The sequence below is a fragment of the Colletes latitarsis genome, chromosome 9 (genome assembly GCF_051014445.1).
Source record: "Colletes latitarsis isolate SP2378_abdomen chromosome 9, iyColLati1, whole genome shotgun sequence".
NCBI lineage: Eukaryota > Metazoa > Arthropoda > Insecta > Hymenoptera > Colletidae > Colletes > Colletes latitarsis.
The window spans coordinates 1389325-1403972 of record NC_135142.1 but is presented as its reverse complement, the minus strand read 5'-3'; positions in this window follow the sequence as shown (position 1 = coordinate 1403972).

Here is a 14648-nt window from a genome sequence, read left to right as displayed (position 1 = left end):
CTAACATGAATTATTCTCTAAAATATTCATCGAAACCAGGTTTAATTGACTGTTTCAGTGTGGTACCACATTACTACGAGAAACAAACCAGAAAAAACCCAGGATCCGTTCAACAAGTATGTTAAGAATGCGAAAGTATGAGTCTGATCAGGGAAAATCTCAGGCTTTTCCTAGACCTAACTTGCATTGTCCTCTAAAATATTGATCGAAACCAGGTTTAATTGACTGTTTCAGTGTGGTACCACACTACTTCGTGATCGAAACCAGAGAAAGCCCAGGATCTGTTCAAGAAGTATGTGAAAAACTCTAAACTGTGAGCCTGATGAGGGCAAATCTTAGACCTAACCCAGACCTAAGATGCGTTATCCTCTAAAATATTTATCCAGACCAGGTTTCATTGAATGTTTCAGTGTGGTACCACTTTACTACGTGATCCAAACCAGGAATAGCCCAGGATCTAGCCATGAAGTATGAGAAATATGCGAAAGTAAGAGCCTGATGAGGGCAAATCCCAGACCTATCCCAGACCTAACTTGCGTTATCCTCTAAAATATTGATCGAAACCAGGTTTAATCGACTGTTTCAGTGTGGTACCATTTACTACGTGATCCAAACCAGAACAAACCCAGGATCCGTTCAACAAGTATGTGAAGAATGCGAAAGTATGAGTCTGATGAGTGAAAATCCCAGACCTAACCTAGACTTAACGTGCGTTATCCTCTAAAATATTGATCGAAACCTGGTTTAATCGACTGTTTCAGTGTGGTACCACATTACTGTGTGATCCAAACCAGAAAATAACCCAGGATCTGTTCAAGGAGTATGTGAAGTGTGCGAAAGTATGAGTCTGATGAGGTCAAATCCCAGACCTATCCCAGACCTAACTTGCGTTATCCTCTAAAATATTGATCGAAACCAGGTTTAATCGACTGTTTCAGTGTGGTACCACATTACTATGTGATCCAAACCAGATAATAACCCAGGATCTGTTCAAGGAGTATGTGAAGTGTGCGAAAGTATGAGTCTGATGAGGTCAAATCCCAGACCTATCCCAGACCTAACTTGCGTTATCCTCTAAAATATTGATCGAAATCAGGTTTAATCGACTGTTTCAGTGTGGTACCACATTACTACCTGATCCAAACCAGAAAAAACCCAGGGTCCGTTCAACAAGTATGTGAAGAATGCGAAAGTATGAGTCTGATGAGTGAAAATCCCAGGCCTAATCTAGACCTAACATGCGTTATCCTCAAAAATATTGATCGAAACCTGGTTTATCGACTGTTTCAGTGTGGTACCATATTACTATGTGATCCAAACCAGAAAATAACCCAGGATCTGTTCAACGAGTATGTGAAGGGTGCGAAAGTATGAGTCTGACGAGGTCAAATCCCAGACCTATCCCAGACCTAACTTGCGTTATCCTCTAAAATATTGATCGAAACCAGGTTTAATCGACTGTTTCAGTGTGGTACCACATTACTACCTGATCCAAACCAGAAAAAACCCGGGATCACTTCAACAAGTATGTGAAAAACGCGAAAGTATGAGCCTGATTAGGGCGAATCCCAGACCTATCCCAGACCTAACTTGCGTTATCCTCTAAAATATTGATCGGAGCCAGGTTTAATTGACTGTTTCAGCGTGGTACCACATTACTACCTGATACAATCCAGAAACAGCCCAGGATCTAGCCATGAAGTATGAGAAATATGCGAAAGTATGAGCCTGATGAGGGCAAATCCTAGGCCTAACCCAAACCTAACATGCGTTGTCCTCTAAAATATTTATCAAGACCAGGTTTAATTGAATGTTTCAGTGTGGTACCACATTACTACGTGAACCAAACCAGAAAACACCCAGGATCAGTTCAACAAGTATGTGAAGAATGCGAAAGTATGAGTCTGATGAGTGAAAACCCCAGGGCTAACCTAGACCTAACATGCGTTATCCTCTAAAATATTGATCCAAACCAGGTTTAATGGACTGTTTCAGTGTGGCACCACATTACTACGTGATCCAAAGCAGAAAAAACCCTCGATCAGGTCAACATGTATGTTAAAACTGCGAAAGTATGTCCCTGATGAGGGCAAATCCCAGGCCTAACCTAGACCTAAAATGCGTTGTCCTCTAAAATATTTATCAAGACCAGGTTTAATTGAATGTTTCAGTGTGGTACCACATTACTACGTGATCCAATCCAGAAATAGCCCAGGATCTAGCCATGAAGTATGAGAAATATGCGAAAGTATGAGTCTGATGAGTGAAAATCCCAGGCCTAACCTAGACCTAACATGAATTATTCTCTAAAATATTGATCGAAACCAGGTTTAATTGACTGTTTCAGTGTGGTACCACATTACTACGAGAAACAAACCAGAAAAAACCCAGGATCCGTTCAACAAGTATGTGAAGAATGCGAAAGTATGAGTCTGATCAGTGAAAATCTCAGGCTTTTCCTAGACCTAACTTGCATTGTCCTCTAAAATATTGATCGAAACCAGGTTTAATGGACTGTTTCAGTGTGGCACCACTTTACTACGTGATCCAAAGCAAAAAAAACCCTCGATCAGGTCAACATGCATGTTAAAACTGCGAAAGTATGACCCAGATGAGGGCAAATCACAGACCTAACCTAGACCTAACATGCGTTATCCTCTAAAATATTGATGGGAACCTGGTTTAATTGACTGTTTCAGTGTTGTACTTCATTACTACGTGATGCAATCCAGAAAAATCCCAAGATCTAGCCATCAAGTATGAGAAATATGCGAAAGAGTGAGCCTGATGGGAGCAAATCCCTGACCTAACCTAGACCTACAATGAATTATTCTCTAAAATATTGATCAAAACCAGGTTTAATTGACTGTTTCAGTGTGGTACCACATTACTACGTGATCCAATCCAGAAATAGCCCAGGATCTAGCCATGAAGTATGAGAAATATGCGAAAGTATGAGTCTGATGAGTGAAAATCCCAGGCCTAACCTAGATCTAACATGAATTATTCTCTAAAATATTGATCGAAACCAGGTTTAATTGACTGTTTCAGTGTGGTACCACACTACTTCGTGATCGAAACCAGAGAAAGCCCAGGATCTGTTCAAGAAGTATGTGAAAAACTCTAAATTGTGAGCCTGATGAGGGCAAATCTTAGACCTAACCCAGACCTAAGATGCGTTATCCTCTAAAATATTTATCCAGACCAGGTTTCATTGAATGTTTCAGTGTGGTACCACTTTACTACGTGATCCAATCCAGGAATAGCCCAGGATCTAGCCATGAAGTATGAGAAATATGCGAAAGTAAGAGCCTGATGAGGGCAAATCCTAGACCTATCCCAGACCTAACTTGCGTTATCCTCTAAAATATTGATCGAAACCAGGTTTAATCGACTGTTTCAGTGTGGTACCACATTACTACGTGATCCAAAACAGAAAAAACCCAGGATCCGTTCAACAAGTATGTGAAGAATGCGAAAGTATGAGTCTGATGAGTGAAAATCCCAGACCTAACCTAGACTTAACGTGCGTTATCCTCTAAAATATTCATCGAAACCTGGTTTAATCGACTGTTTCAGTGTGGTACCACATTACTATGTGATCCAAACCAGATAATAACCCAGGATCTGTTCAAGGAGTATGTGAAGTGTGCGAAAGTATGAGTCTGATGAGGTCAAATCCCAGACCTATCCCAGACCTAACTTGCGTTATCCTCTAAAATATTGATCGAAATCAGGTTTAATCGACTGTTTCAGTGTGGTACCACATTACTACCTGATCCAAACCAGAAAAAACCCAGGGTCCGTTCAACAAGTATGTGAAGAATGCGAAAGTATGAGTCTGATGAGTGAAAATCCCAGGCCTAATCTAGACCTAACATGCGTTATCCTCTAAAATATTGATCCAAACCAGGTTTAATGGACTGTTTCAGTGTGGCACCACATTACTACGTGATCCAAAGCAGAAAAAACCCTCGATCAGGTCAACATGTATGTTAAAACTGCGAAAGTATGTCCCTGATGAGGGCAAATCCCAGGCCTAACCTAGACCTAAAATGCGTTGTCCTCTAAAATATTTATCAAGACCAGGTTTAATTGAATGTTTCAGCGTGGTACCACATTACTACGTGATACAATCCAGAAATAGCCCAGGATCTAGCCATGAAGTATGAGAAATATGCAAAAGTATGAGCCTGATGAGGGCAAATCCTAGACCTAACCCAAACCTAACAAGCGTTATCCTCTAAAATATTTATCAAGACCAGGTTTAATTGAATGTTTCAGTGTGGTACCACATTACTACGAGAACCAAACCAGAAAAAACCCAGGATCCGTTCAACAAGTATGTGAAGAACGCGAAAGTATGAGTCTGATGAGGGAAAATCCCAGGCCTTACCTAGACCTAACATGCGTTGTCCTCTAAAATATTGATGGAAACCAGGTTTCATTGACTGTTACAGCGTGGTACCACATTACTACGTGATCCAATCCAGAAACAGCCCAGGATCTAGCCATGAAGTATGAGAAATATGCGAAAGAATGAGCCTGATGAGAGCAAATCCCAGACCTAACCTAGACCTAACATGCGTTATCCTCTAAAATATTGAGCGAAACCAGGTTTAATGGACTGTTCCAGTGTGGTACCACACTACTTCGTGATCCCAACCAGAGAAAGCCCAGGGTCTGTTTTAGAAGTATGTGAAAAACGCTAAACTGTGAGCCTGACGAGGGCGAATCCTAGACCTAACCCAGACCTAACATGCGTTATCCTCTAAAATATTTCTCAAGATCAGGTTTATTTGATTGTTTCAGTGTGGTCCCACATTACTACGTGATCCAAACCAGAAAAAACCCAGTATCTGTTCAACATGTATGAGAAATATGCGAAAGAATGAGCCTGATGAGAGCAAATCCCAGACCTAACCTAGACCTAACATGAATTATTCTCCAAAATATTGATCGAAACCAGGTTTACTTGACTGCTTCAGTGTGGTCCCACAATACTACGTGATCCAAACCAGAAAAAACCCAGGATCCGTTCAACAAGTATGTGAAGAACGCGAAAGTATGAGTCTGATGAGGGAAAATCCCAGGCCTTACCTAGACCTAACATGCGTTGTCCTCTAAAATATTGATGGAAACCAGGTTTAATTGACTGTTTCAGTGTGGTGCCACATTACTACGTGATCCAATCCAGAAAAAGCCCAGGATCTAGCCATCAAGTATGAGAAATATGCGAAAGAATGAGCCTGATGAGAGCAAATCCCAAACCTAACATAGACCTAACATGAATTATTCTCTAAAATATTGATCGAAACCAGGTTTAATTGACTGTTTCAGTGTTGTACTTCATTACTACGTGATGCAATCCAGAAAAAGCCCAGGATCTAGCCATCAAGTATGAGAAATATGCGAAAGAATGAGCCTGATGAGAGCAAATCCCTGACCTAACCTAGACCTAACATGAATTATTCTCTAAAATATTGATCAAAACCAGGTTTAATTGACTGTTTCAGTGTGGTACCACATTACTACGTGATCCAATCCAGAAATAGCCCAGGATCTAGCCATGAAGTATGAGAAATATGCAAAAGTATGAGCCTGATGAGGGCAAATCCTAGACCTAACCCAGACCTAACATGCGTTATTCTGTAAAATTTTTATCAAGACCAGGTTTAATTGAATGTTTCATTGTGGTACCTAATTACTACGTGATCAAAACCAGAAAAAACACAGGATCCGTTCAACAAGTATGTGAAGAATGCGAAAGTATGAGTCTGATCAGTGAAAATCTCAGGCCTTACCTAGACCTAACTTGCGTTGTCCTCTAAAATATTGATGGAAACCAGGTTTCATTGACTGTTTCAGTGTGGTACTACATTACTACGTGATGCAATCCAGAAAAAGCCCAGGATCTAGCCATCAAGTATGAGAAATATGCGAAAGAATGAGCCCGATGAGAGCATATCCCAGACCTAACCTAGACCTAACATGCGTTATCCTCTAAAATATTGAGCGAAACCAGGTTTAATGGACTGTTTCAGTGTGGTACCACACTACTTCGTGATCCAAACCAGAAAAATCCCAGGATCCGTTCAACGAGTATGTGAAGAATGCGAAAGTATGAGTCTGATCAGTGAAAATCTCAGGCCTTACCTAGACCTAACTTGCGTTGTCCTCTAAAATATTGATGGAAACCAGGTTTCATTGACTGTTACAGCGTGGTACCACATTACTACGTGATCCAATCCAGAAACAGCCCAGGATCTAGCCATGAAGTATGAGAAATATGCGAAAGTATGAGCCTGATGAGGGCAAATCCTAGACCTAACCCAGACCTAACATGCGTTATCCTATAAAATATTTATCAAGACCAGGTTTAATTGAGTGTTTCAGCGTGGTACCACATTACTACGTGATCCAATCCAGAAACAGCCCAGGATCTAGCCATGAAGTATGAGAAATATGCGAAAGTATGATCCTGATGAGGGCAAATCCAAGACCTAACCCAGACCTAACATGCGTTATCCTATAAAATATTTATCAAGACCAGGTTTAATTGAATGTTTCAGTGTGGTAACACATTACTACGTGATCAAAACCAGAAAAAACCCAGGCTCCGTTCAACAAGTATGTGAAGAATGCGAAAGTATGAGTCTGATCAGTGAAAATCTCAGGCCTTACCTAGACCTAACTTGCGTTGTCCTCTAAAATATTGATGGAAACCAGGTTTCATTGACTGTTACAGCGTGGTACCACATTACTACGTGATCCAATCCAGAAACAGCCCAGGATCTAGCCATGAAGTATGAGAAATATGCGAAAGTATGAGCCTGATGAGGGCAAATCCTAGACCTAACCCAGACCTAACATGCGTTATCCTATAAAATATTTATCAAGACCAGGTTTAATTGAATGTTTCAGTGTGGTAACACATTACTACGTGATCAAAACCAGAAAAAACCCAGGCTCCGTTCAACAAGTATGTGAAGAATGCGAAAGTATGAGTCTGATCAGTGAAAATCTCAGGCCTTACCTAGACCTAACTTGCGTTGTCCTCTAAAATATTGATGGAAACCAGGTTTCATTGACTGTTTCAGTGTGGTACTACATTACTACGTGATGCAATCCAGAACAAGCCCAGGATCTGGCCATCAAGTATGAGAAGTATGCGAAAGAATGAGCCTGATGGGATCAAATCCCTGACCTAACCTAGACCTAACATGAATTATTCTCTAAAATGTTGATCAAAACCAGGTTTAATTGACTGTTTCAGTGTAGTACCACATTACTACGTGATCCAATCCAAAAATAGCCCAGGATCTAGCCATGAAGTATGAGAAATATGCGAAAGTATGAGCCTGATGAGGGCAAATCCTAGACCTAACCCAGACCTAACATGCGTTATTCTCTAAAATATTTATCAAGACCAGGTTTAATTGAATGTTTCAGTGTGGTACCACATTACTACGTGATCAAAACCAGAAAAAACCCAGGATCCGTTCAACAAGTATGTGAAGGATGCGAAAGTATGAGTCTGATCAGTGAAAATCTCAGGCCTTACCTAGACCTAACTTGTGTTGTCCTCTAAAATATTGATGGAAACCAGGTTTCATTGACTGTTTCAGTGTGGTACTACATTACTACGTGATGCAATCCAGAAAAAGCCCAGGATCTAGCCATCAAGTATGAGAAATATGCGAAAGAATCAGCCTGATGAGAGCAAATCCCAGACCTAACCTAGACCTAACATGCGTTATCCTCTAAAATATTGAGCGAAACCAGGTTTAACGGACTGTTTCAGTGTGGTACCACACTACTTCGTGATCCAAACCAGAGAAAGCCCAGGATCTGTTATAGAAGTATGTGAAAAACGCTAAACTGTGAGCCTGACGAGGGCAAATCTTAGGCCTAACCCAGACCTAAGATGCGTTATCCTCTAAAATATTTATCCAGACCAGGTTTCATTGAATGTTTCAGTGTGGTACCACTTTACTACGTGATCCAATCCAGAAATAGCCCAGGATCTAGCCATGAAGTATGAGAAATATGCGAAAGTAAGAGCCTGATGAGGGCAAATCCTAGACCTATCCCAGACCTAACTTGCGTTATCCTCTAAAATATTGATCGAAACCAGGTTTAATTGAATGTTTCATTGTGGTACCTAATTACTACGTGATCAAAACCAGAAAAAACCCAGGATCCGTTCAACAAGTATGTGAAGAATGCGAAAGTATGTGTCTGATCAGTGAAAATCTCAGGCCTTACCTAGACCTAACATGCGTTGTCCTCTAAAATATTGATGGAAACCAGGTTTAGTCGACTGTTTCAGTGTGGTCCCACATTACTACGTGATCCAAACCAGAAAAAACCCAGGATCCGTTCAACAAGTATGTGAAGAACGCGAAAGTATGAGTCTGATGAGGGAAAATCCCAGGCCTAACCTAGACCTAACATGCGTTATCCTCTAAAATATTGATCGAAACCAGGTTTAGTCGACTGTTTCAGTGTGGTCCCACATTACTACGTGATCCAAACCAGAAAAAACCCAGGATCCGTTCAACAAGTATGTGAAGAATGCGAAAGTATGAGTCTGATGAGGTCAAATCCCAGACCTATCCCCGACTTAACATGCGTTATCCTCTAAAATATTGATCGAAACCAGGTTTAATCGACTGTTTCAGCGTGGTACCACATTACTACGTGATACAATCCAGAAACAGCCCAGGATCTAGCCATGAAGTATGAGAAATATGCGAAAGTATGAGCCTGATGAGGGCAAATCCTAGACCTAACCCAAACCTAACATGCGTTATCCTCTAAAATATTTATCAAGACCAGGTTTAATTGAAAGTTTCAGTGTGGTACCACATTACTACGTGAACCGAACCAGAAAAAACCCAGTATCCGTTCAACAAGTATGTGAAGAATGCGAAAGTATGAGTCTGATCAGTGAAAATCTCAGGCCTTACCTAGTCCTAACTTGTGTTGTCCTCTAAAATATTGATGGAAACCAGGTTTCATTGACTGTTTCAGTGTGGTACTACATTACTACGTGATGCAATCCAGAAAAAGCCCAGGATCTAGCCATCAAGTATGAGAAATATGCGAAAGAATCAGCCTGATGAGAGCAAATCCCAGACCTAACCTAGACCTAACATGCGTTATCCTCTAAAATATTGAGCGAAACCAGGTTTAACGGACTGTTTCAGTGTGGTACCACACTACTTCGTGATCCAAACCAGAGAAAGCCCAGGATCTGTTATAGAAGTATGTGAAAAACGCTAAACTGTGAGCCTGACGAGGGCAAATCTTAGGCCTAACCCAGACCTAAGATGCGTTATCCTCTAAAATATTTATCCAGACCAGGTTTCATTGAATGTTTCAGTGTGGTACCACTTTACTACGTGATCCAATCCAGAAATAGCCCAGGATCTAGCCATGAAGTATGAGAAATATGCGAAAGTAAGAGCCTGATGAGGGCAAATCCTAGACCTATCCCAGACCTAACTTGCGTTATCCTCTAAAATATTGATCGAAACCAGGTTTAATTGATTGTTTCAGTGTGGTCCCACATTACTACGTGATCCAAACCAGAAAAAACCCAGTATCTGTTCAACATGTATGAGAAATATGCGAAAGAATGAGCCTGATGAGAGCAAATCCCAGACCTAACCTAGACCTAACATGAATTATTCTCTAAAATATTGATCGAAACAACGTTTACTTGACTGCTTCAGTGTGGTCCCACAATACTACGTGATCCAAACCAGAAAAAACCCAGGATCCGTTCAACAAGTATGTGAAGAACGCGAAAGTATGAGTCTGATGAGGGAAAATCCCAGGCCTAACCTAGACCTAACATGCGTTATCCTCTAAAATATTGATCGAAACCAGGTTTAGTCGACTGTTTCAGTGTGGTCCCACATTACTACGTGATCCAAACCAGAAAAAACCCAGGATCCGTTCAACAAGTATGTGAAGAATGCGAAAGTATGAGTCTGATGAGGTCAAATCCCAGACCTATCCCCGACTTAACATGCGTTATCCTCTAAAATATTGATCGAAACCAGGTTTAATCGACTGTTTCAGCGTGGTACCACATTACTACGTGATACAATCCAGAAACAGCCCAGGATCTAGCCATGAAGTATGAGAAATATGCGAAAGTATGAGCCTGATGAGGGCAAATCCTAGACCTAATCCAAACCTAACATGCGTTATCCTCTAAAATATTTATCAAGACCAGGTTTAATTGAAAGTTTCAGTGTGGTACCACATTACTACGTGAACCGAACCAGAAAAAACCCAGTATCCGTTCAACAAGTATGTGAAGAATGCGAAAGTATGAGTCTGATCAGTGAAAATCTCAGGCCTTACCTAGACCTAACATGCGTTGTCCTCTAAAATATTGATGGAAACCAGGTTTAATTGACTGTTTCAGTGTGGTACCACATTACTACGTGATCCAATCCAGAAAAAGCCCAGGATCTAGCCATCAAGTATGAGAAATATGCGAAAGAATGAGCCTGATGAGAGCAAATCCCAAACCTAACATAGACCTAACATGAATTATTCTCTAAAATATTGATCGAAACCAGATTTAATTGACTGTTTCAGTGTTGTACTTCATCACTACGTGATGCAATCCAGAAAAAGCCCAGGATCTAGCCATCAAGTATGAGAAATATGCGAAAGAATGAGCCTGATGAGAGCAAATCCCTGACCTAACCTAGACCTAACATGAATTATTCTCTAAAATATTGATCAAAACCAGGATTAATTGACTGTTTCAGTGTGGTACCACATTACTACGTGATCCAATCCAGAAATAGCCCAGGATCTAGCCATGAAGTATGAGAAATATGCAAAAGTATGAGCCTGATGAGGGCAAATCCTAGACCTAACCCAGACCTAAGATGCGTTATCCTCTAAAATATTTATCCAGACCAGGTTTAATTGAATGTTTCATTGTGGTACCTAATTACTACGTGATCAAAACCAGAAAAAACCCAGGATCCGTTCAACAAGTATGTGAAGAATGCGAAAGTATGTGTCTGATCAGTGAAAATCTCAGGCCTTACCTAGACCTAACTTGCGTTGTCCTCTAAAATATTGATGGAAACCAGGTTTCATTAACTGTTTCAGTGTGGTACTACATTACTACGTGATGCAATCCAGAAAAAGCCCAGGATCTAGCCATCAAGTTTGAGAAATATGCGACAGTATGACCCTGATGAGGGCAAATCCCAGGCCTAACCTAGACCTAACATGCGTTGTCCTCTAGAATATTGATGGAAACCAGGTTTAATTGACTGTTTCAGTGTTGTACTTCATTACTACGTGATGCAATCCAGAAAAAGCCCAGGATCTAGCCATCAAGAATGAGAAATATGCGAAAGAATGACCCTGATGAGAGCCAATCCCAGACCTAACCTAGACCTAACATGAATTATTCTCTAAAATATTGATCGAAACCAGGTTAAATTGACTGTTTCAGTGTTGTACTTCATTACTACGTGATGCAATCCAGAACAAGCCCAGGATCTAGCCATCAAGTATGAGAAGTATGCGAAAGAATGAGCCTGATGGGATCAAATCCCTGACCTAACCTAGACCTAACATGAATTATTCTCTAAAATGTTGATCAAAACCAGGTTTAATTGACTGTTTCAGTGTAGTACCACATTACTACGTGATACAATCCAAAAATAGCCCAGGATCTAGCCATGAAGTATGAGAAATATGCGAAAGAATCCGCCTGATGAGAGCAAATCCCAGACCTAGCCTAGACCTAACATGCGTTATCCTCTAAAATATTGAGCGGAACCAGGTTTAATGGACTGTTTCAGTGTGGTACCACACTACTTCGTGATCCAAACCAGAAAAAAGCCCAGGATCTAGCCATCAAGTATGAGAAATATGCGAAAGTATGAGCCTGATGAGGGCAAATCCTAGACCTAACCCAGACCTAACATGCGTTATTCTGTAAAATTTTTATCAAGACCAGGTTTCATTGAATGTTTCATTGTGGTACCTAATTACTACGTGATCAAAATCAGAAAAGACCCAGGATCCGTTCAACAAGTTTGTGAAGAATGCGAAAGTATGAGTCTGATCAGTGAAAATCTCGGGCCTTACCTAGACCTAACTTGCGTTGTCCTCTAAAATATTGATCAAAACCAGGTTTAATTGACTGTTTCAGTGTGGTACCACATTACTACGTGATCCAATCCAGAAATAGCCCAGGATCTAGCCACGAAGTATGAGAAATATGCGAAAGTATGAGCCTGATGAGGGCAAATCCTAGACCTAACCCAGACCTAACATGCGTTATTCTGTAAAATTTTTATCAAGACCAGGTTTCATTGAATGTTTCATTGTGGTACCTAATTACTACGTGATCAAAATCAGAAAAGACCCAGGATCCGTTCAACAAGTTTGTGAAGAATGCGAAAGTATGAGTCTGATCAGTGAAAATCTCGGGCCTTACCTAGACCTAACTTGCGTTGTCCTCTAAAATATTGATGGAAACCAGGTTTCATTGACTGTTTCAGTGTGGTACTACATTACTACGTGATGCAATCCAGAAAAAGCCCAGGATCTAGCCATCAAGTATGAGAAATATGCGAAAGAATGAGCCTGATGAGAGCAAATCCCTGACCTAACCTAGACCTAACATGAATTATTCTCAAAAATATTGATGGAAACCAGGTTTCATTGACTGTTTCAGTGTGGTACTACATTACTACGTGATGCAATCCAGAAAAAGCCCAGGATCTAGCCATCAAGTATGAGAAATATGCGAAAGAATGAGCCTGATGAGAGCAAATCCCAGACCTAACCTAGACCTAACATGCGTTATCCTCTAAAATATTGAGCGAAACCAGGTTTAATGGACTGCTTCAGTGTGGTACCACACTACTTCGTGATCCAAACCAGAAAAAACCCAGGATCTGTTCAACAAGTATGTGAAAAACGCTAAACTGTGAGCCTGATGAGGGCAAATCTTAGACCTAACCCAGACCTAAGATGCGTTATCCTCTAAAATATTTATCCAGACCAGGTTTAATGGACTGTTTCAGTGTGGTACCACACTACTTCGTGATCCAAACCAGAAAAAAGCCCAGGATCTAGCCATCAAGTATGAGAAATATGCGAAAGAATGAGCCTGATGAGAGCAAATCCCAGACCTAACCCAGACCTAACATGCGTTAGCCTCTAAAATATTTATCAAGACCTGGTTTAATTGAAAGTTTCAGTGTGGTACCACATTACTACGCGATGCAATCCAGAAACAGCCCAGGATCTAGCCATCAAGCTTGAGAAATATGCGAAAGAATGTGCCTGATGAGAGCAAATCCCAGACCTAACCTAGATCTAACATGCGTTATCCTCAAAAATATTGATGGAAACCAGGTTTAATTGACTGTTTCAGTGTGGTACCACATTACAACATGATCCAATCCAGAAAAAAGCCCAGGATCCGTTCAAGAAGTATGTGAAGAATGCGAAAGTATGAGTCTGATGAGTGAAAATCCCAGGCCTAACCTAGACCTAACTTGCGTTATCCTCTAAAATATTGATCAAAACCAGGTTTAATTGACTGCTTCAGTGTGGTACCACTTTACTACGTGATCCAATCCAGAAACAGCCCAGGATCTAGGCTTGAAGTATGAGAAATATGCGAAAGTAAGAGCCTCATGAGGGCAAATCCTAGACCTATCCCAGACGTAACTTGCGTTATCCTCTAAGATATTGATCGAAACCAGGTTTAATTGACTGTTTCAGCGTGGTACCACATTACTACGTGATCCAATCCAGAAACAGCCCAGGATCTAGCCATGTAGTATGAGAAATATGCGAAAGTATGAGCCTGATGAGGGCAAATCCTAGACCTATCCCAGACCTAACTTGCGTTATCCTCTAAAATATTGATCGAAACCAGGTTTAATTGACTGTTACAGCGTGGTACCACATTACTACGTGATACAATCCAGAAACAGCCCAGGATCTAGCCATGAAGTATGAGAAATATGCGAAAGTATGAACCTGATGAGGGCAAATCCAAGACCTAACCCAGACCTAACATGCGTTATCCTCTAAAATATTTATCAAGAAAAGGTTTAATTGATTGTTTCAGTGTGGTCCCACATTACTACGTGATCCAAACCAGAAAAAACCCAGGATCCGTTCAACAAGTATGTGAAGAATGCGAAAGTATGAGTCTGATGAGTGAAAATCCCAGACCTAACCTAGACCTAACATGCGTTATCCCCTAAAATATTGATCCAAACCAGGTTTAATGGACTGTTTCAGTGTGGTACCACACTACTACGTGATCCAAACCAGAAAAAACCCAGGATCTGTTCAACAATTATGTGAAAAACGCGAAAGTATGAGCCTGATGAGGGCAAATCCCAGACATATCCCAGATCTAACTTGCGTTGTCCTCTAAGATATTGATGGAAACCAGGTTTAATTGACTGTTTCAGTGTTGTACTTCATTACTTCGTGATGCAATCCAGAAAAAGCCCAGGATCTAGCCATCAAGTATGAGAAATATGCGAAAGAATGAGCCTGATGAGAGCAAATCCCAGACCTAACCTAGATCTAACATGAATTATTCTCTAAAATATTGATCGAAA